At 37.9% G+C, this 22,967-nt stretch overlaps 1 protein-coding gene and 1 long non-coding RNA gene across 4 annotated transcripts in view; both read left to right on the top strand.

Moving 5' to 3' along the window:
* ankrd50 (ankyrin repeat domain 50) overlaps window positions 1-2,250 on the top strand; it is a 36,581-nt gene extending 34,331 nt beyond the window's left edge. For both annotated transcript variants that reach the window (XM_028008624.1, XM_028008625.1), the window contains exon 5: window positions 735-2,250. The gene's annotated coding sequence lies outside the window, so the exon portion shown is untranslated. The remainder of the gene's footprint in view (window positions 1-734) is intronic.
* Window positions 2,251-8,991: 6,741 nt separating this feature from the next.
* LOC114139719 (uncharacterized) overlaps window positions 8,992-22,967 on the top strand; it is a 120,418-nt gene continuing 106,442 nt past the window's right edge. For both annotated transcript variants that reach the window (XR_003594492.1, XR_003594493.1), the window contains exon 1: window positions 8,992-10,531. This is a non-coding gene — a long non-coding RNA (uncharacterized LOC114139719). The remainder of the gene's footprint in view (window positions 10,532-22,967) is intronic.

Here is a 22,967-nt window from a genome sequence, read left to right as displayed (position 1 = left end):
TAATGTTTTTCCAGACATTTGAACTCTACAGTTACAGGTAATTGAGTGCAAGACATTTACATTTTTACTGCATGTGTTCTTTGCTTTTACACAATGCTGTGAACAAATCAAAGCTACAAAATAATTTACAATAAACATAAGAAACACCTTTTGGTTAAAGCTGTACTTGACTATAAATATTTAGTGAAAAAATGGTTAAATCTGGGAGACAATTTCAGGAAACAATGAAAAAGAAATGCATAAAACTGTAGTGGGCATAAGGTGCTTTTACACAGTTTTACAGCAGAAAAGTTCATGATTAGGCTAATTTTTAAATCTCAGTCTTTGGTTTGAAAGACGAGTGAAAATAAATGGCTTTCTTGCAGCTAAAAATGTCAATATTTTAATAGTACAAAGCAAATTGTAATATCTAATCATGAATTAGAAATTAGCAGAACCTCTTACCAACCTAAAAAAGTTAGGTATGTATTTGTTTTTCAAAGCTTCAGTTAAATTTATTGTGAAGGTTTCTGTAGGTGTAGCAATGAATGCTCAATCAGTGGTTTTGTCAAGAATAATTGATCTCAGTTTTGAGGCTGGATTTTTACAGTAAGAGATTGTGCTGCTGCTATAAAAGATGGAGTTATTTCAAGGATTTTCACACCTCTTTTTTTCAGTAGTGCCAACAATATTTTTCCCCTTCAAAACAAACAAACAAAAACTAACCATATTCTTTTCTTTTTTTGCTGTTTTAGATGTTGTGACCACCATCCATCATGCTGACATTGGGGAGAATGTGCCAAAGCAACAGTTTCTGTCTGCATAACAAAACTACATTGAATTTCCCCCATCCTCCCTCCGTGGGATGCCATAAAACAACTCTCTGCCTGCAGCGTATGTAAACTGATACTTTGATGTGCCTACATCTGTTACAGCCTTCTGTTTTCATTCAAAATATCATTTTAATTTAATGTTATACTATTTAATAAGCAGTGTATGCACTTTTAAAATAATAAACTGACAGACATACATGTTTTTTCCCCTTCGCTTTGTATCCCATTCATGTTTCATGACCTGTTTGAGAAGAAACATGACAATTCTTTATTATTTTGTAGTATGTTGTATTTTATCTCACTGACAGCAGTGTACCAGTGGGTGCATTGTCCCAAACAGACAGTAACTGATGTCATGGTTGTCATTCATTGCCTTTCTAGAGACCCCAAATAATCTGTGTTACCTTTGATCCGAGTGCTAAAACCTTTTGTTGCATGTAACATTTTAAAAGCAGTTTACTGGGATATAAAGCGTATTTATTTTTTAGGAAAACAAGCCACTTTTGTTGCATTTTTATTTGTGTTGCATTCTACCATGGTGCTGTGTTCAGAAGATGCCTGCAGACATTTTGGGACTTTTTTTTGCGTTTTAAATATCTAAGCAGGAGGGAGGTTCATTTATAATGTAAAACAAATTTGATTTCGTCCCTATGGGATTTTTCTGTTTTTATATTGTATGTGTGTGTGGTGTTTTTATGTGCAAGAGTATTTAAGTAACCATTGTGTATCGTCAGCAAGGTTTTGGTGCTAAATGCAGCAGTTTTTTTGTTTTCATTTAGCATTTCTCAGCAGCTCTGCAAACAGAACTCCGGCTTTGTTTCTGTATCATTTTCATTATATTCTGCTGGACTTTTCAGGGGCGTGACACAAAAAGGGTTCAGCCATTAAGACAGCCCCTAGCTGTTAGTGATATTGTTTGAAATGCAGACTTTCAAAAGCCAAAGTTGAAACAGCATACACTGTCCCACCTCCTCTCGGAGGAGGAGTTTGGTCAACCATGACTAGGAGAGAACTGAAACATCTGTTTCTTATGAACCGAACGGAGCTGCTTTAGCGTTTACAGGCTATGTCACATCTTTGCAGGCTTCTCAAAATGTTAACAATGAGCTATATTTTTGCCAAGAGCTGGGATTTCGGGGGAAGTAGAAAACTTATCGCATGCACAAACACCTATAAGTGAAACCTCTCTGCGTGCCACGAAGGGCGAATGGAAGGATTTTAGGCAGGAAATCATGATGTATAGTCTTATTAAACAGTTCTCTTGTTGGTCTCGAACCTGTTTGGTCTGTCCACTTTGATTTGACTCAGTGATTGGATTGTAAATAGCTTATCGTGTACATTTAACTTTCATTAAAATAATTTCTGTATTATACGAAGCTGAATTTTCTGATGTATATTAAAAGTGCTTAATAAACATATTTGCTTTACTGCTGAAAAATGAGTCCTGCCCATTTTCTCAATTGCACCAAGATATGAAAAACAAAAAGATGTCTGGAATGCAATGTAGTGTGATTAAGCCACTTTAAAATCTTCCAAGTCTCTCCAACCAATCAACCTCATAACCTATGAATCAGTCTGAAGGATGAATACTTGTAATATTGAAATGTTTGAATTTCCAGACCTTCCCATGTCACATTGTTTAAATCATGTATTGTTCTTCCTTTTGTTGTTTTTATTCTCTTGTGACCTAACTCCCTTCTTCAGGTCCTTTTTTAATCATTTTGTTTTTGCACAAAAAAGATGAACTTAGCTCAACTTAACTCAATGAGAGTGAACCCACACACTTCAATATGTGGGTTGATCAAACTATCAGGACAAACGAGGGATAATAAGAGAAATGTCAAGGGAGAAAGATTTTTTTTTTTTAATTCTTTACACTTGAATGTCAAAATGATCTTATTTAGCTAAAATCTGATGACTGGAACTGTGTTCATGTTACTATTTCTGTAAAATATGTATCAACCCATTGCAGGAAAAACAAAATAATAGGTGTATTTGGCTAGCACTAAAAATCGAGCAAGAGCATTTTGAAGTGACCCAGAGAAAAGCAGCTAAAGTAGGTGAAATGTAAAATCTACAACAATAAAGTTTAACTTTGAGATTTGTGAGGTTTACTAATTTCCAACGCTGAAACCTGACTTCTCTGCCACACAAAAGCTTTTGTTTCAACATCAGCAGAATTTTTACATCAGAAATCTGCTACTAACTCAGTTTCTCGTTTTAAATATAAATATATATTTTTTCTCTCTTCACTGTGGAGATAATTTTTCCATCGTGTTGAGGCTGTGAAACCACAGCATGTGCTGTTAATACTTAACTTCAGTGTTGGTCATTTGATATGTAGAGGCCAAACCAGGACACTGCAGGCGTCCAAACACATGGATCAAACTGAAATGGAACAACAGGCGAGCGTGCCAAAGCGCTATCGCTGCCCCCTATTTTATCCCAGAGTTCATTCAGTTCGTCGCTGCCAAAAGCAAACTGAGAAAGAGATTCAGCAAAAACAAAGCTTCATGAATTGTTTAGCTCAAGTGATGCATTGCCCAAATAAAACTTTCAGAAGCATTTAACCTCATGAACACCAGTTTACCCCTTGACCTTTAATTAAAGTTCAGTGGGCTGAATTTCCACCAACATTTCATCAAAGTAGCAGAGGGGTTTAAGTGGCATTTTGTCTTGTGAGCCATCAGCGCAGCATTTCCCTACATGCTTCCAGGGTGGATGTTAATGAGTAAACCATCTGGTGCTGACGTCATGCAGTTCTCACTGTCCGAGTTCCTTGCAGACCAACTGCCAATGTCCACATCTGGTTCTTCTCCACCCATGCCCTTGTTTTGGATACAGAGCTAACAAGCTCCCACGCAAAATGCATAACTTGGCGACAGTTTTGAGGTCAACTTGTTCCAGAGACATTTTTTTGTTTAGACCCCCTGGCTTTGCCCTGCATGCCGGGTTTCATCCTCCAATGCTTTTGCTTCATTTGCATTAAGGCAGCTGCAGATTTTCAGCCCTATGAGTTCAGAGTAATTATGAAATCAAAAATACTGCCATGTCCTTGAGGAGGAATATTTTCTCAGCCCAAAGTGACGTAAACACTGAAACATTATTTCCATTCTTAAAGTCACATCTTTCTAAATGCTTGGAGCAAAAGCTGATCAGAAAAAAATGTTACTTCATGGGAGAGTTGCATTATTTTGACCTTTCGACAAGCTTTTTGTCTGTCTGAAAATTGTTTCATTCTCTCTCTCTCTCCAAAAACTAAATAGTTTGGAAGTAAATTTTATTTGACTTGTGTTAGGTTACAAAAATATGCTAGCCTGACTTCGACTTGCAAAGTTGTATCTGAATGAACCTCACATCTTAAGGAACAATGTCCTTCAACAGATAAAGCCAAAGCAGAGCTTGTTGGCAGCATTGCACAGCAGCATGTTTGCATAAAAGCAGAACAGTGGGATTTTAGTTACATCTAACTTTTAGCTGAAGCCACCAGCGTGCATGCAAGTGTTAGAACTCCACTAGCAATCATGAAGCCATTTATATTGATCTAAGACATTATCTTCCCCCTCCAAGATTTATCGTTGGCTGCGATAAATCTTGGTTATATCTGCTATAAAGTTTTTGGAGTCTTGTACTGCCAAGTGAGCTAAGCTAAAGTTAGTATTTGATGCTTGTGAAACAGCTTGACTGCTAAAGTTAACTCGGCCACCCTTCAGGGAGTCATTGTGCTTTGGATTTCTATGGCCACTGTGGGACACGGCCGGGCATTTACGAGCCGTTTAGAGGCTGTGCGTATTAAACACAGTGAAAAACTACATAAAGCTCTCAGAACGGAAAAACTGCAAACAAACTGCATGAATTTTCACTGAAGCTTTTATCTGTTGCAGTGCAGCTCTAATACAGTTGAATTAAAATTCTGGAAAAGAGCCAGTGGCTTTGAACGCAGCCTCCACTCGACAACAATGCAGCACCTCACTGCCAACAAAGCTAGAAAATGAGAGATTACTGACATACTTTACTCCTCTTTGTAGCCTGTTTACATAATCCCTGTGGTCCCTCATCAAGAAGCATGGATGAAAAGCTTTCATCAGTTCACATTTAAAAAGCCTCTTTTCTTTATAAAACTCAACTCAGCATCCCATCATGCATGCAGGTGGGCGATTTTTTACTAAACACTGATCGGGATTCGTAACACAACAGAAAACAAAGACTTTAAAAAGAGTTTAAAAAATAGCTGTGAGGCTGCTGAGTGTAAAGGGTTAGAGATACGTCATACTACACATCATTAATCACTGCGCTTGAAGCCAAAGACAATAAATGGACTCATGCTCAACACAATAAAAGGATTGTTGCTCCACAAGCTGCAAAACTCTGGTATGAAACGTGTGCAGCTGCCTGTAAACCAGAAGGCTCCACACTCTGCCTCTATCTCTGCTGCTGAGTTACGGGGAAGTGAGAAAACCATAATTTTTAGAGCATGAAGGAAATCCAGATTCAGAAGCATTAAGTGCTGTGTCTAAGCGTCAGAAGATGAAAGATTTATTTCTAAACCACCAGGCATGTCATTCATTTCACCACTTTTAAATTAAATTTTATGCATCTGATACATGAGAAGCAAACGTCTCATATATCCGAAGATCCTTATTAAGGTAAAATCCGCTCTGCTTTCAGGTTTTAATCAAGTACGTTTTTATTTTAGAAAAAGAGGCAACTGCAACTGAACCAAGAGTTCAGAACTAGAGAGGCTTATATAAAACCTGAACATTGAACACAGATACAGAACATCATGTGCATTATAACCAAATAATTCAATAAGAGTTTCAAACATATGACTGGTATTTTAGTGTCATTCTCTGTAGAAATTCAATGCATATATTACAAGTAAAAAATTAAAAAAGGTAAACTTGCATTTGTTATTATATCTATATTAAAAACGTTATTCAGTTTTTTGTCACTTTTAATCAAAGTTATAAAGAGCCATTGAGGAAGATCCAAAGAGTCACTTGCTACCGCAGGTTGCAGATCTCTACAGAATGGGGACATTATTACAGGATGCTTCAAATCTTGTGTAGTTTTTTGCGACGTCTCCATTAGGATGAATAGAAGATAGGAACTAAGAGTGGAGCTAGTGATTTATCAGACTAGAAATGGGCTGAAAAAGGCAGATTCATACATGGTGAAACAACTTCCATCATGAAAATCTCTGATTCAAATTTGATTGTGATCTGAGTTGAAGATTCTCAAATCTCATCCAAACTTAATTTTAAGTTGTTTACTCTGCCACCCTGCTATCCCTTTAGCATTGCAAAATAACATTCACATTAACCACAAATACTTTGGTTTCTCAAACGTTGCTGCTAACATCACACTGGTAGAAATGTTGTGCTACCTGTGTTTTCAGTATAAATACCACTGATGGGTATCTCCAAGCTAGGACTGCATGGCAGCTACATATAAAAGCATGACAGGGATAAAACTCACCTACATTCTCCTTACTCTTCTTTTTTTTTAGATCACCAACACTTACCCAAGTTTCTCTGTGAGACTTAGCGGCTTGTTTCCTAAGACTTACATCAGTTGTGAGTGTAAATAGAAATCAAACTCAATCCAAAATTGGTCAAATGCATGCAGAATGTGATTTGTATGCATTCATGACACATGAATCTCCCATCACTTGGAACCAAGCGGTGTTTTGTGATTGGAGTTTTGCATCACGTTTCTGTACATTATTTTTCTGTTTTCAAACCATGATCAGTCTTGTTTTGTTTATTTTGTGAAATAGTTTTTTGCTGTACTCTTTTTGTTAATCTTTTTTTGTGTATGAAAAATGCTTTGGTTGACTGACAAATAATAGGCTAATTATTTTTGTTACAACAAAAGCTAACAATGAATACTAAGGAACCAATTTGCAACGAGTAGTAGTATAAACAATAAGTTGACCTTGCTTGTCACATACATTTACTGGCAGCGTTAAGCTCCTCTAAGCTGAGAGACACAGTGACACCACGGCATCTTCTGCCAGAGTCTTTCTGTTGATGAACATCATGTGTGCAGCACAAACAGAATGATGAGAAGCAGATTTGCCTGAAACACGATGTGAGAGTTGAGCACTCTCTACTTGGGTGTTTTATTAGACGTGACCCACTAAATCGTCTTATTATGCAGAACTATTATTGAGGGAGGTAAGGAAATTTCACTGCTGCCAAAGGTCCTTGACTTCCCTTCAACCAGGTCTCTCTAGCTTCTTTTCCTCCATGTTCTTCTGCAATCATGTCTTCAATTATTTCTCTTGGTATGTCACTAAATTACTAACTTTGCTCTTTCATTCCTTTTCTTTATATTTTCTTCATCTGCTTCTTCCTCTTTGTTTTTGTTTACCATGCCCATCTTTTCAGCATCTTGCTCTCGTTTTCCACTGCATTTTCTCGTGCCTTTTGCTCTCGATGTCTCATTTCTTCGCTCTGTGAGCTGCCAGCAGCTCTCTCGGCGGCTGCAACAGAGTTCACCTCAGGACAAAGCCCCGCTCTGCTCCTTCTGCTGCTGCTGCTGTTGTTACACACACATCGTTTGTCCAATGAGTCCAAAGCATGGGTGTAACGGGGCCCAGGGACAGACGGAGAACAAAGATATTCTTTGAGTTTTGCTGCCACACACAGCATGGGGAGAAATGTTAAAATTGCATGCCACATGGAAGCTGCAAACTGTTGTACACAATGAAGACCTCTAGGCTAGAGTTTGTCATATGCTTTCTTGATCTTTCCACCATCTGTATCTGCATGTGTCTTGTCACGAGTGCTTAACAAATTTGGCCTGATCCGAGTTTTGCGGGCAGATGTCAGTGAACATTCTCAAGGTATTTCTGGTCTCTGTTCAAATTATTCACAGTAACACTTATTGAAATAAATGTTATGTGAAATAAACATTTAAATAAATAAATGTGAAATAAAAAAATGCAGGGTCAAAAATCTTATAATCCTTCATAATCTGCTGGGGAAATTTACTTTGTTTCAAAGCAGAAAAATGAATGTGAAATGTATATTTCTGACACAATGAGCACCATTATAAATATGTGCAAACATATATAAAATGGTGACTGTAAAGACTCAGAGTGAGATTGGTTGGCTGATAAAAGAAGGCCTTATGTCGAATCAGAAAAAAATGGAGCAAGCCCAGGAAAAGTGGGAAAGATTAGAGAGAAAAAAAAGGTCAGAGTTCACCTCATTCATCAAAAATACTGTCTCCCTCTTGAATACAGTTGTCACCGGATTACGAAACAATTGCTATTGCATAAGACTTGGCTTCAAAGGGAACAAATCAAAGCTGATAGACAATAACACACCAGAGTAGGGGTGTAACGATACATAAAGTTCACAATATTGAGCCACGAGAATGAGAGAGAAATAGATTTTAATATTACTTTAAGAAGACTTCAAAGATCAAATTTATGCTGCAAAAAGGAATTTATTCTGCATTTTTATAGATTTTGCCACAAACCTAAGAAACGGATGTATTTCTTCCTTGCCAGATTGCAGTCACCTCAAAAAGACACATTATATATCTGATACACCCTTACAACAGAGTTAACGACTTGACAGTCAACCGAAAGCGCCATTTTTGACAGGTAACATGTTTTATTTTACTCTGATTTTTGGTTTTAATGTGTAATATGACAGTTTGAGTTATCTGATGCTATGGTTAAATAAATCACCTCTCTCCAGACTTTACCTCTGCATGGATTAAGCGACAATAAGCAGGTTATTTATTTCTGCAAATAGTCGCTGCTGTTTTATATCGATATTCTTCCGTCCACCATTTGTGAAACATTAGCTTTGCATGATCTTTTGTGACAAAACAACATGTCTTACTGTAGATATACTCAAAGTGACTCCAATAGTATAATTCCTTACTTTTTTACATTTGTCACATGACAGATCACAAATTGTGATGTATTTTAATTAAATGTTATGCTATAGATCAAGACAAAATTGTTAATGTAGGAGAAAAATACATTCTTTAAAACCCTTTCTAAGCCCAAATAAAATCCCATTTACTCTTGAAATACTCTTGAAAAACTGTACACAAGTGCTGTCTGTTATTTTGTTCATTGTTAATTTTATCTTTTATGCTCAAATTCACATCTTTGCTTTATGATTTGGAAAAATTACAGTTAGGTTACACCTGCTAGTTGTATTGCTATATGTTTATTCTAAGTTCTGTATATTCCCACCAAGTTAAAGCTGTCTGGGTTACATGCACAAGGCTGGACGTTGTTTTTCCCAGCTGCATGGGAACCAGTCTGATTCCCTGCTTTGGATCCCTTATCCCTTTATACAAAACTCATGTGTTGGCTCTGCCTGGCAGAGCTTTCCGTTTCAAACTTGCTTCATTATTGATTGTCCTGTGAGCTCTCTGAGTTGTGCACAATTCATGAATAAATCTGATTGAGTGATTTTACCTGAACAGTGCTTGGAAATAGTTTTTTTCCACGACAGTTTGGTGCCGTGACCCGGATCCCTCGACTGGACATCTGAGGACGTCGACGAACAGCGTTTCGAAAACCTGGACTAAATTCCAGCCTCAAAGCTCGATTTAAGAGTGGAGGGCTGTTGGTCGGCTCCACGGCTCCAGTCCTGGGATCAACGAACTCAAAACCACTGTTATCAGGTGGGATACTCACTCAGGCTAACAAATTAATTTTACAAATTCTAAAGGATCCGATAAACCTTTCACCCTGGGGAATAGAGATTGACGGTGTTAACAGGAAACGTTGGGTTAAAGTCCCACGGGGAAAATAAAAAGTAAAATAAAATACATTAAAAAAATATAAAATAAAATGAAATAATAAAAAAAGAGAAAACAACAGATGGGAAAGAGTCTCTCTGGAATTGTTTGAGTTTCAGTCTCAAACGGAAGAAAAAAGGGAACCACGGGTTTCTAGGCTGAGGGTCCTAGTGAAAGACCTTATCGGTGAATAAGGCAGGTATTTTCTTAAGTTTTGGTTTTCTAAATTAGGGGAACTAAACCTTTAGAGAATCCTAAAGACCTTTATCGGAAATAAAGGCCCCTCTTAAAGGAGTAAGAGGCAGAGCTACCACAAAGCTGATTTGTTGGATTCTGCGAAGACGTTTGCAGTCTAAAGAGGATATCCCACCCAATTCAAGAAGAATGGGTCTACGTGGTTCCAGAACGCAATCTCCTCCTCAGGGTGAATTGTTTGACTATATGATAACAAAATATGGAGAAAAAAATGTGTATGGAGTGCATGAATGGATAAAATGTGTTTTTTTCCCTGCGGGTGGTTCATTGAAACTCTCTGTTTTGAAAAAAGTACAAAGAGAAATAGAAAATAGAGAACGTACTTTAAGAGACAAAAAAAACAGATAGAGACTAGGAGTCTTGTTGATCTTGAAAAACATAAAGAGAGTTTGGAATGCTGGATGAAAGAACAAGACTGTAGGGAAAGGAGGAAAAATGCTAAACAAATGGCTGGATGTGAGGATGATTCTGGGAAAATAGCGGGGCGACATGACAATGCTTCTATTTCTATGATTAAATCTGAAAATGTTTCTGCTTCTGTGACTGCTTCTAAAACAAAGGGAGTTAAACCCCCACCTTACAATTCTTCTTCTTCTCTTTCCACACATCTGTACCCGGACTTGAGTGCTCTCTCTGTGTTGGATCTGGATCTCGACGCCTACCCGGTTCCACGACCACAACAAGCGGTACCTGCACTTTTTTCAAAGTCAAATTCAACTCTTTTTCCTGCTTTCGTTGACCATAGGGCTTGTTAGGGCGCTAGTTAGCTTGATATCTCAATAGCAAAATCTTATGACCCCTTTAATTTGTGTGTTTCCCAAATTAGAGGGTCATATGATGAAGCCAGAAAAACAGAATATGAATTGAGAAATTACAAGATGAACAGTTGGCAGTGTTTCCAAGTGTTTCCATTTTGGGATTTCTTAAATGGGATGGTTATGCAAATGCTCAACATCTGCCGTATGATTTTGGTTCATGAAACAAAAACATGTTTGTTGCTCTGGAGATGAATTTGTATGACACTAAGCTGCTGCACAGCTGCTACAGGAATAGTAAGAGTGTCTGCAGGGCTCTTGCTCTGGGACTTAAACCTAATGCCATTCACAGCAGAGACCACGCTTTTGTGTGTGACACAAGTCCTTGAAAGAAACTTCCATTCAGCACAATCAGTGCATGACATTTGAAATAAGGACTGCTCTAAATGTGAAAGGCACAAAGAGGAACCGCCCTGCACACATGGTTTTTACACAGTTTCTTCACCACCCCTGGCTCTGCCATACAGACTCTGAAGGTTTGTTTGCTGTTCCTCGTCTGCTTGTTACACCCAGGATTCACGTACTTCTGATTCAACCCACTGAGCACCAAAGAATCTGACCTCATTTGGGAACATGGCAGTTCCTCAAGGGCATCAAACTAAAACAAATGACTGCCATTAACTACCATGAATTGTTTGTGTTAGTCTGTGACGTAATACATTGAAGTTGTGCTTCAACAAGCCCACTGTAATCTGGACAGTGCATTGTGCATTGTCAGGATTATATTGTTTGGTTTCTCCAGTGCATTTAACACAATTCAGCCTGATTTTCTTTGCCAGAAACTCCACAAGACAGGTGAAGACCTGGACCCATGACTACTTGACAAACAGACCACAGTTTGAGAGACAGATGGTTTGTGTATCTAACAAGGTGGCCAGCAGTACAGGAGCACCACAGGGGCTTGTATTCTCACCATTTCCTTTTCACTCTGTACACCTCAGACTTGAAGTACAAAACAGACTTGTGTCATCTGCAGAAATACTCAGAAGCCTCTAGTCATCAGCTGGAGCAGAGATGGACAATTATTGGAGTATATTGAACTGGTGGACCACTTTGTGGTATGATGTGGAAACAATAAACTCATTTTAAATGTGAACAAAACAAAGGAGGTGATTGTAAAATTCAAGAGAACTCCATAATGGGAGAAGAAGTGGAGGTGGTGGAGGAATATGAATACCTTGATGGAGCTCATCTTGAAAACAGACTGAACTGGAGACTAAACTGTGAAGCCGTCTATAAGAAAGCACAGAGCATATTGTACTTCTTGAGGAAGTTTAAGTCCTTCCATGTTTGCAGGAAGATGCTTCAGATTTTCTAGAAGTCTGTTGTGGAGAATGTAATCTCCTCTGCTGTCATCTGTTGGGGCAGCAGCTTCAGACCCAGGAACTAAAAAGGCTCACCAACCTGATAAAAAGTTCAGTTCTGTTCTGGGGACGACTGCAGAAGATGATGATGCAAAGAAGAATTTTACATAACATCTAGAAAATTACAGTCATGAAACCTTCATTCAACAAAAGAGTATCTTCAGTCATAAACTTCTTCAGAAACTCTGTAAACATACAACTACCGGAGATCCTTCCTCCTCACAGCCATCAGCTTTTATAACAAGTCTTAGAATAAAATTGTATGAGTAAAATTTAATTTATCTCTGGGATTAATAGAATATTTTTGAATTAAAATGGTTGTAAGTAAGGTGGAGAACTTCAAGATGTGTCATGGTGAGTTTACGTCAAGCCTTTTATCAGAATGAACAGACAACAGTTGCTGTCTAACAAAAGCTTTTTATATTTATGCAACATTGTAAAAACAAAGACTCCAGCTTCCAGCCATCACTCAGCTCTCCCTATTACTTTTAACAGCTGTTAAGGTGCATCATTCATGTTTGAAAAATCTCGCTTTTTTTCTCCTTTGAACGTTTGCCACCGTAAGCAAGCAAATAGTCATGGAACGAAAGCAGAGTCGGTCATATAAAGTCAAATTCCTACTTTGTCTTCTGGATTTATGATGAAAGGTTGCCTTTCTGCTCTACATTCGACTGACATTTCACTAGACTTTGAACTAAATGGAACAGTTATGGATTCAAGAGGCCCGACATTGTGCCAAACCACGCAAATGATAGATTGCTTTGACACCACGAGGATGTATAGGCTTTTCAAGCTCTGTCAGGAAATGTCGAGTAGAATACATCACCAAACCTTATGCTGGAATCATTCAAATCCAAGCCAAGGTCCACCGACAGATTAACATATAAATGGAACTACAGAAAGAGCCTGTCCTTCATTTCCAACATGTTTGTGTCGTTGATCTGCACCAAAAGAGGTCTGGAGTTGGAGGAGAGGGAAAGTTTCCGAAATGGGTGGAAATCTCAGATTTTCCTAAAAGTTAAAAACACTACAAATTAAAAGCTTATAAATAATTAAACTTGCATTAGAGTTTAATAGGAATATTAATTATTTTTTTCTCATAAATAGACAAAACAAATTGCTTTAGGAAGGAACCTTAAGCTAAAATTATTGCCAGCATTTTCCGTTTTAACACACATTTTCACATTTAAGGTAAAACACATGCATTAAAAAACTTCCTTATAAAAAGATAATTTGATCATTTAAATAATTAAAACCTATATTTTCTTTCAAGTTAACCATTTTTCATTCTAAATCTAAATGAAGAGAAATAACCTCAAAACCGTATTAATATGACACAGAATTAGGAGAAATTTGTAGATTTCTGCTGTGATAAACAAGACTTTGTTTGCCTCAGAAGCAGCTTTTAAAACTAAAACCAAACTTTTATATGCAGACGACTTCTCTGTGAAACCTCACCGAACCCCATGGATTGCAGTAAGCAACCAGCTTATCCAACCAGTTTGCTGCATAATTGCACGTTAGCCTGAAATGAGCCGTTGCTATTTGTGGAAGTAAACAGTGTTTAGCACATTCATACAGAACAACAGGGATGTGTTACATATTAAGTAAAACACAGGCTCTCTGACAGGTGATTCACGATCGTTGCCACTTTAATTAACAAATATGCTGTAGTCCAGAGAAAATGTATTTGCCACCTTGCTCATTTCTTCTCTTTCTCTTGTAACTTTGTCAGATAAAATATGTTTTATTGCAATACAATAGGTCTATTAAACCCCCCAAAAAACGGTTTTGAAATCCAAATTTTATTTCTCGATGGAAAAAAGCCATCCAATCCAACCTGGCTCTATGTGAAAAGTAATTAGCCCCTAAATGTAATAACGGGTTGTAGCAACAATGAGTTTTTTACATTGCTGCAGAGAAATTAAGACCCACTTGTCTTTGCAGACTTATTTAAATCAGCTAGACTGGTTTTCAGAAGGAATGGTCATGCCACAGCATGTTTTTCAGATTTCCAGATTTGTGTGCATACTTTGACTAGGCTGCTGGAAAACCCTTCATTCTGTTTTCTTTCTTATTCCTTTTAGAAGTGAAGTTGCTGATGTGCTTTGGATTATTGTGCTGCTCCATAGCCTAAATGAATATGAGATTAAAGTAATGAATTCATACTAGGACATTCTCCTTCAGGATTTTCTGCTAAAGAAAATAATTTATGATTCCAGCAATTATTGATGCGTCGTTTCTGTCCTAAACAAGCAAGGCATTACACTCACAAAACCATGTTTGACTCGTGTTGGGATGTTTTTATAATATGCTGTAAGTTTTACATCAGATATAATGAGACCTAAGCCTTCCAAAAGGTTCATCTTGTGAGTCAACTACATATTTTTCCAAAGTCCTGGCAATCATCAAGATATTTGTCAGTAAATTTAATTAGTTTTTTTAAAATTATTTGATTACCTTAGAACTCTCTACATTTTGTCCAGTCTCTTTCTAAGTGTTGAATCATGACCACTGATCTTAACTGAGCATTTGAGTTCTGCAGTGCTTTAGATTTCCATCTGTCTTAAATCACTTTGGATTTTCGTCCAACCACAAAGGTTTTCCTCAGTCTGACCATAACCACTGATCTTCTCAAGCTCTATTGCCTCTTCCACCAGCGAGGTTTAGTGAATGATGCGGTTTCTTTGGCTGTATGTTCCCATATTTCCCTGAAACGTTCTCTTACCTGAACGCTTTTCAACATTACTGTTCATTTAGATCTAGGTTTTGGTGCTTGATTTTTTTTTTTAACACAAAAGCTCTAAGCAGGTCTAAAAATGTTGTTAATAAACAAAATATAAATCTTTAAAAAGTAATTAAGTCCATGGGTTTTATTGTGTAAACCAGTGCAAAAGCAATACAAAAAACAGTTTTAAAAATTGAGAAACACCTAAAGAGTCTGGCACAAAACAATTGCAAGCTACAAAATCAAGATTACATTTCTACACTTGTTTTCTTGTGTTTTCCTTCAACTCAAAAAAAAATTAAGAACTAATTTTTAGAATTGTATTTAAATGTTCACATCAAAATGTTTATTTATCTCAACTGAGAAGCTTTCATTATGAACTTTGAAACATCATCTCTATCTTCATTTAAGAATCACCTACATGCAGCTATGAGAACATTGAGAAAATCATATTGGTTCATATTTAATGCAGAAGTAGAAAGGAAACTAAAGACCCAATTTTTGCCTTTTTCTCCAGCATTGTTGACATCTGGGCCTAAAAACCAAAGAGCAAAAGAAAGACTGCGTTGAGCTGAGTGAGTCATTACAGGAAGGCAAGCGGCTGCAGAAGGCTCTCAGAGTGCAGACCACCCACTCATGTCCCCCATTAAGACACGCCGACTCTTCAACGCCCCTGCGGCAATTTAGTTCTCAGCCTCCGCGGAGGGAGGAAGAATGGTGAAAGACGGTGAATTCTTAATGAGACATGGGTCAATGAAATGTCAAATCTGGACAATGGATAGAGGAAAATATGCCCTAGAATGCAACAGAAATTTCAGGGAAACTATCTCTACATTTGGTGATTCATTCATCGTTCCATAACTAACTGAATATCAGCCACCATCATTTTTTCTACCTTCACAAAACCCACTGGACCTGAACCACTCACTTGTTGTTTTGTTCCCCTCTGTGACCTTTCCAGCAGCGTCATGCCTCTCAAACAATGCGCTCCTACATTTTTCAATGCACCTTCACTGTTGTGCATCTTCCTGGCATGAAAGGTGAGATGTAGGTCAGAGATGAGTAGGTTGCCCAGTATCCTTTGAGACAATGACATTCAGATGGCGTCGCTGTGGCACATCAAGTCATTACAGAACACAATGGGCCCGTCTGTGTGTTTCTGCACTGATGGCCTCAAGCATTTGTGTCCATTTCCTGTTATGTGACAGTACGTTTAAAAGAGCAGTGGCATGTTAATCAACCAGTTTTGTGCTGTTTTCAACAAACAATGACAGAAGGAAAACATAATCCTGAGACAGCCTGAGCTAAATTTAAAACCGTGTCCCATGGGAACAAGTCTAACTACTCTGTTGTCCAAGCAGGCCATTTCGATGAGGACGACTCTTTTACAACTGTTAGCAACATGCAGGAGAGGTTCCTGGCTCCTCATCAGTCACCAGCAGAGAATATTACAGACAGACAATAAACCCCTAATCTTTGATGCCAGTGAGAGTTTGTAAGTAGGAGATTAAAAATGATGATGCGCAATAAATGAATACATGGAAAACCCACCAAATAAGATCCTCATCAAGCAATTTGTAGCACTGAGGTGAAGTTGACTTCTGTCCTTTTACAGAAAAACAGCCCCAAGGCATAATGCTTCCACCTCCATGCGTGAAAGTATGGATAGTGGTCTTTGCGTAAGTCGAGTTGACACCTAGAACCTTGATTTTGGTTCTTCTCTGACCTCAAAGCATTTGGCTTCTCTAAACAATTTAAAGATCACTCCCATAATTAACAGGCCTGTAATTATGCATCCATTTGGATTGGGGAAAATTAAGGACTTTGTCTCTTGACAGTATCATTGACTATGAAATATCAGCCATCCATGGACAGTGCATGCAGTCTCACAGAAAGTGCACAGTACGCCCAAGTATGAGGGAGCCTTAATACTGCCAACATAAAATCATGGATCATTTATTATTGCAGTGCTGTTGTTTTAACTATTACTTCTAGTGTTTCTTTACAGCATTGGTAGATATTAGCATGTTTAACCTCTACTTATTCATCACTTTTGGTCTCTTTTCTGTCACCGGAAGTCTGGTAGCATTCCTGCATGGTTCAGCAGCTGCAGAGAGAAAGGAAAGGGACACCATACGTTTTAAACAGTCCGTTAAATTCTATTTATCTGGAGCTCATACATATTTTGCCACCTAATTATTTTCAGCAGCAACTTCTTCATGTGGATAAATCTGAACTTATCTCTAATAGCTTCACCCCATTTGTCATCAAAAAGCGCACAATTTGTATGCAGCGTTCAGTCTTTTAATAAGTTTTATTTCACGGATGAGAAGCTGAAATGAGAGGACTGGATGCACATGGTGATGGCCTCTAATCTCCGGAATACTAATAAACAAAAAGAGTGAGAAAAACCGAGCCTGTAATCAGTTTGCAATCAGACAGCACCGTGAAGTGCACCAAAACATCTGAAAGACTCACTCAGAAAATCAGTGGATTAGTTTGCTGAACACACAACCAAGTGCTGCAATGTCAGAGAGCAGATGGTTCATTGGGAGAGGAGACTTGGATCTGGGACTGAAACTGATTGTTACTGTTATCAAGGGCTCTACAGATAACTCCAAAATGTTCTCACAACAACATCAACTCTGCCACTCAACATTATGAAGAGCAAGAGGTTTCATGCAGGTTCTTGGCGAAACTTCTTTAAATTGTAATCTTAAGTTATTCTTGATGCCATAAATGAGCTTTTATTTCTAATAAAATTGCTTGAATTGATGATTATGATTGAATTTGATTCATAAGTTGTTTATCCATCCTGTTCATTAGTCTTCTGTTTAACCAAAGCCTCCAAAGGGAAGAGTCTATTTGGTAAGAGAGGATCAACTCAGATCTCCCCATGGATGACAGAGCTTATCCAAAGGAAGTTGCCATAGTTTATCAGCGCGGAAGCTACAATGAATGGCTACATTGCTAACTGGTATTAGTGTTTTATCCTAAATATATGTATAAACATTGACTGTTTGCTACTTTTCTCGGAGCTCAGGTTAATGTAAACTGCTAATCCATTTCTCATTATGGTCCATGACGATCTGGAATGTGGATTGATCAGTAATTTAAAAGCTCTGCTTTTTGGCCAAGCACACTTTTTCAAGCAGCACCATCTCTGTTCATGAAAAAGACCCAAGTCTGCCATCAACCTTCTGCTCCATCCTGTCTCAGCTCATCACCGACACCAAGATACTTGACCTCCCCTGCTTCAGGCAGAGACTCATCCAGACAAAGACAAAATCCAATGTCCAGTTAAGAACAATTTCCCCAGGGTTAAAGGAGCCGACATGTCATCCCACCATCATCAAAATTGAGAAGACAGAAGGTTATCATCAACATTAAGCAGATAGGTGAGGAAAAATCCAAACATATTTAATCTTACTGGAATTAATCCACATTTTCACACCCAGGCTGTTTGACTGGCACATGTTATTAGGCTTAGAGACCAAAAACGTTCCTGTGGTCAGGTTGAGTTGGGTAGATTAGTCCCTTAATAAACACAAAATACTCATTTGAAAACAGCGTCTGACATTTACTCAGATAATCTTACATCTGTCTGAAATTAAAATGTGTTTCATGATCGGAGGAAATAAAACATAAAATTGAAAAATTGTGTGAGAGGAAGAAGATTGTATCTTAGAGGTGAAGACACAGAAACGGAGTCTACGAATGATTTGGCCCACTGTGATCAAAACCTTTGATTGCAAATCTAAAAAAAAACAAGTGGTCTCTGTTGAATACCTCCTTTCTTTTATAATAATGATTCAAAATAATCACTTTTCACCATCAGTTTCAATACAGTAAGAATTATGGATCTTATTTATGTTTATTATTCAGCCTGACAGCTTTTCCTGACTCTTGGGGGTTTAGTAATTTCTAAACCGATCAATATCCAGCAGCTGTCTAAATGTGTTGAACTCACTCCTGGCCGTACCATCCCCCGCTGCGTCTCCACACACCCAGCATTACATTTGAAGTAATGCTCACAAATAAGGAATAACTGAATTAGAATAGAAAGAGGATTTATTTCACTCCTAATTGCAATGCTGGTTTTCTGTTGAAAACAAACCTCATCATGCATTTCGCCATCTTTTGTTTCACATCCTGCACAAGAGACCAGTTAAATGATATTTTTGCTTGAGCTGCAAATACAAACCGTCTTTTAAAAAGAACACAGAAAACTCACAGAATGGTGCCGTATCGTTCTGTTTGACAACCCCACAGACCCAACAAATCGCACCTCTTGACTGGGACAATAACTGTTCCTGCATAGAGCATTTGATGAGCCTGCAGGTTAACTCAAAGAGAAATCACCGATCCTTGCGCTCCACTGACCATTGATTTCTCCTTTGCAGACTCTCTCCTGAGGAGTGCTGGACTGCTCTGTCTGTACTAGGAAATTGTCTTCATCACTTAGCTGAACCACAGTCAGAGATTCTTTAAGTTAACATTTAAATGTCAATACTGTATATTATTATGTTCAAACACTTGAATGAATCATTTTAAGAGGCACATTATGCATTTGGGTTTATTGGTCTTTACAGCTTTCCTAGCCTTATCTTTTATTTTTATGTGGCTGCAAATATTCCCTGTTTTTATGGATTAATCTCAGTTTAATTTAAAACCAGTCAAGGGTGAAAACTGTGAGGTAATTGTCTTATATTCATTCAAATTAAACTTATGCTTGTGTCATCTAGTTTGCTTAAAAGGTGTAGACAGAAGGGCGTGGCTGCAGAAAGAGTCCAACATTAATTTATTTTTAGCATCAGTGGCCTTGTCATGCAGTAAGTAGTGTAGTTAATGTTTACTAGTGCATTCAGGCTGCTGAAGTGGAGGCTAAATGTAGAAAATCAGCCCAACAGTATGCTAATGACAGAAGCGTAACAGCTGACAGAAAATAATTACTGTGGCTGTCACTGAGCTCCTGGGTGTGTCTCCCCCCTTCATCTCTGTCCTCCTCGCTCTGTCTGTCTGATCGCTGCGGCTTGTTAAAGGTGGGGGCTGGGATGGTGAATGGGGTGGGGGTAGGGTTCGCAGGTGCAGCCGAACTGGGATGGTTAATGCTAACCCTGATCAATTATGGCTCGCCTGAGTCATGGTGTCCATACATATTTCATGACTGTCAGCGGAAGCGAGCCAGGGTGCCTGAGCCTCGCACACTCCATCCACACACACATGCCAAAGTGTTTTCACCACAAAATCCAAAAAGCTCACCGTATCCCCACCCCCACAGCCCAAGGCCTTAAGATGAAAGGGAGATATGACTTGTTAGCAGCCTGCATCGTTAGCTTTGGTCAGAGCAGGTGGGTGTGGTGCCTCAGTGGTGAAGGACTCTTCTTTGGTTTCTAGTTAGGAGAGTCTGTGGGTTTATATGGATGCAGAAAAGCTCAAACAGTGGCATAGGAAAGGTTTAGATCATTTGAAAGATGAGTACAAATGTAAATGAATATAAGTTATTGGATTGTTTTTGTAATAAAATATAATTTAACAGGTTGTTTTTCTGATAAAGAAAACACACACACACACACACACACACACACACACACACACACACACACACACAATATGTCTGTTTTGCAGCTCTTTGCTGCCCTAAGCTGCACAGGTGAATTCACTCCCACCTATATTTATGATTTGAAGTTGACCTTCACATTTGCATGGATTTGTAGTCTTACTAATATCAATGTTAATCCATAAGTATTTAATTAGATGTGGACACTTACTTTTCAGCTGCAGCATCTTCAACTCTAGAAGATTTTCCAAAAGCTTTAGATGTGTATTTAAGGAACTTTGAACATTGTTCAAGAAGCACATTTGTGAAGCACCACTGGTTTATAGCACATAAGTTAGACATTTTTATTTTGTATTGTGGCCTGAGATCTCATTGTGATCTGTCTTGAATGTGTATTCAACACCACAGTAAAGGGATTGAAATGTTTGAGGTTTAAGGTGAAAATCCCTGAAGGGGCTCTAGATTGAAGATTAAATTGTTCTCTCCACCTATCATTCTATGTATTGATCCATTTATCTGTTTTAGTCATTTTCTCAGTTATTATATTTTCCTTTATCTTCCTTGATATTATTTTAAATACTATGAACATAAATTAGATATAAATAAAAAAACCAAATACCATTAATGGTAAGCAAGAGCTTTGGTTAAAGAGTGCAAATGTACAGTTATGTTAATAAGTGAGTGTCGGAAAGATGTTTCTTTTATAGTGTTCTCCTTATTTTCAGGAGCTAAAATTAACAACAGATGTTGATACTGTGTCCATGCATTTCAGAATCAATTTTTGATTTGTTACGGTTAGGGTTAGGGTCTAAGTTTTGTTTTTTAATTAAGCATCTGCACTATCTGGTTAATTACATTGGGTTCCATTTCACGACTGAATGTTTTTCTGATTTTGTTACACAACAAAGAAAAAGAAATGAAGGCACAGATGGCAGTCCTAGACACAAGGACACAGAGAGGAGCCGTCATTGTAGAGAAGATAATTGGCCAGACTTGAAGCCTGTATTTGAAACGGTTTATCTTGTTGCAGATTTCAAACTGAGGCATTAGCAAAAAAGAATCTCTCAGCTTAAAACGCTAAGCTCAGAATGTGTCCTGATCAAACAGATCATAGTCTCTCCTCAACCTGCAAGGAGACTTCTTAAAGCCCCCCCTCTAAATCCTTTATCTGGTCCTGATAAGAAAGTTTGACGTAAGAATTTGTTAATTCTCAAACTTGAAATGTCAGCCTTTCAGAGTCAAGGCAAAGTGCCGACAAACGGGTCTGATTTTAAGTAAGTTAAGAAAGGAAGGTGAACTGAACTTTAACACTTTGATGTCAAATTAACAGTTTTTAGTTCATTGGAGAGAAAATGAGAACATAACTAGGTCAGTTTTCTCCCATCCAGATTTATGTTTGCTAATGAAAAATTAGTTATTTGGTCAAAACAAACTAAACTAGTTGGGACGTTTGTTGGTTTTATGATGCAACAGGCAAAGAGCAACACAAACTCTCATCAGATCACATTTTCTTGTTATTCTTTTTAGACTTAAGAATGATGATCATCAATTTAATTTAAAGGTAACATTTGAGACACTAAATGAAAGTTTATAACAATTAAAAGATGGGGTCACAATATCCAGGAAAAGGCTGCATACTGCAGGGAGACAGATACGGCTGTGAGTCAGATCCTGGAGAGAGTTTCAAGAACAAGTTGCTATTCGACTGAAAGCTCTGAAACCCAGGAAAACCAGGAAAGCAGGTGGAACCGAGAGAGAAGATGTGGAGATGGATCGCAAAAGGCTTGTGCTGGAAACGATGTGCAGAAAATCACAAATATGAATTTGAGTGGTTATGGAAAGACTTGAAAGTGAGAAGAAAAACCTCAAAAACAATGTGGGATTTTACAGGAAGCTGGTAAAGTTACTGGAAGACTGGAGTAAAAACACAAAATATGGGGCCAATATTGATTTTTGATCAATATTGGCCCCATATGAACTAAATCTGCTTACTAACTTCTAAACACAAGAAATGGCACATAAGTTCATGGCTCTTAGACAGATTTAGTTCCTGCCACAAGAACCCATGTTTTATCTGATGTTAAAAGTCATTCATGATTTATTTAATAAGGTGGGAGAGTGGAAGTACGTTTATGTGTGCAGCTAGGTGACATCAGCATAAGACTAATTCTGTTTGCCAAAAATGACTCCTAAATGTAGAAGATGGACAATAAACATAAAGAACACAGAGAGGATTTAACTGTCTGAGTGGGAAGTGAGTGAAAATGGCAGGTTTAGATTCCCAAACATGTCCAGATGTTTCCTCAAGTGTTGTGTTTGAAACCATAAAGGCAGGAAGAAGGGAGATCATAAAGTATGCATGCTTCTGGGATAGGGACTTAAAAGAACCTATATAATACTAATTATTTTATTTTAATGTTCATAAAAGTATAACTGCTCAGCGCAGTAAAAGCGGCTGAAGGTCACTGATTATGTAGAAAAAAGCAGCACTTATGAATCTGAAGCAGCGCCAGATTTCTAACTGAAACCAAATATGTTTGTTTTCCTCTCTTCAACTGGATTGAAATGCAAAGAAAGTACGTATGTCTTTAGGGTCAGAAAACTTTAAAATGTTTTCTAGGAAGAAATTGGTCTGAAAAAACTCATTTTGCTCTG

The sequence above is a fragment of the Xiphophorus couchianus genome, chromosome 23 (genome assembly GCF_001444195.1).
Source record: "Xiphophorus couchianus chromosome 23, X_couchianus-1.0, whole genome shotgun sequence".
NCBI lineage: Eukaryota > Metazoa > Chordata > Actinopteri > Cyprinodontiformes > Poeciliidae > Xiphophorus > Xiphophorus couchianus.
This window is presented reverse-complemented; position numbering and strand designations above follow the sequence as displayed.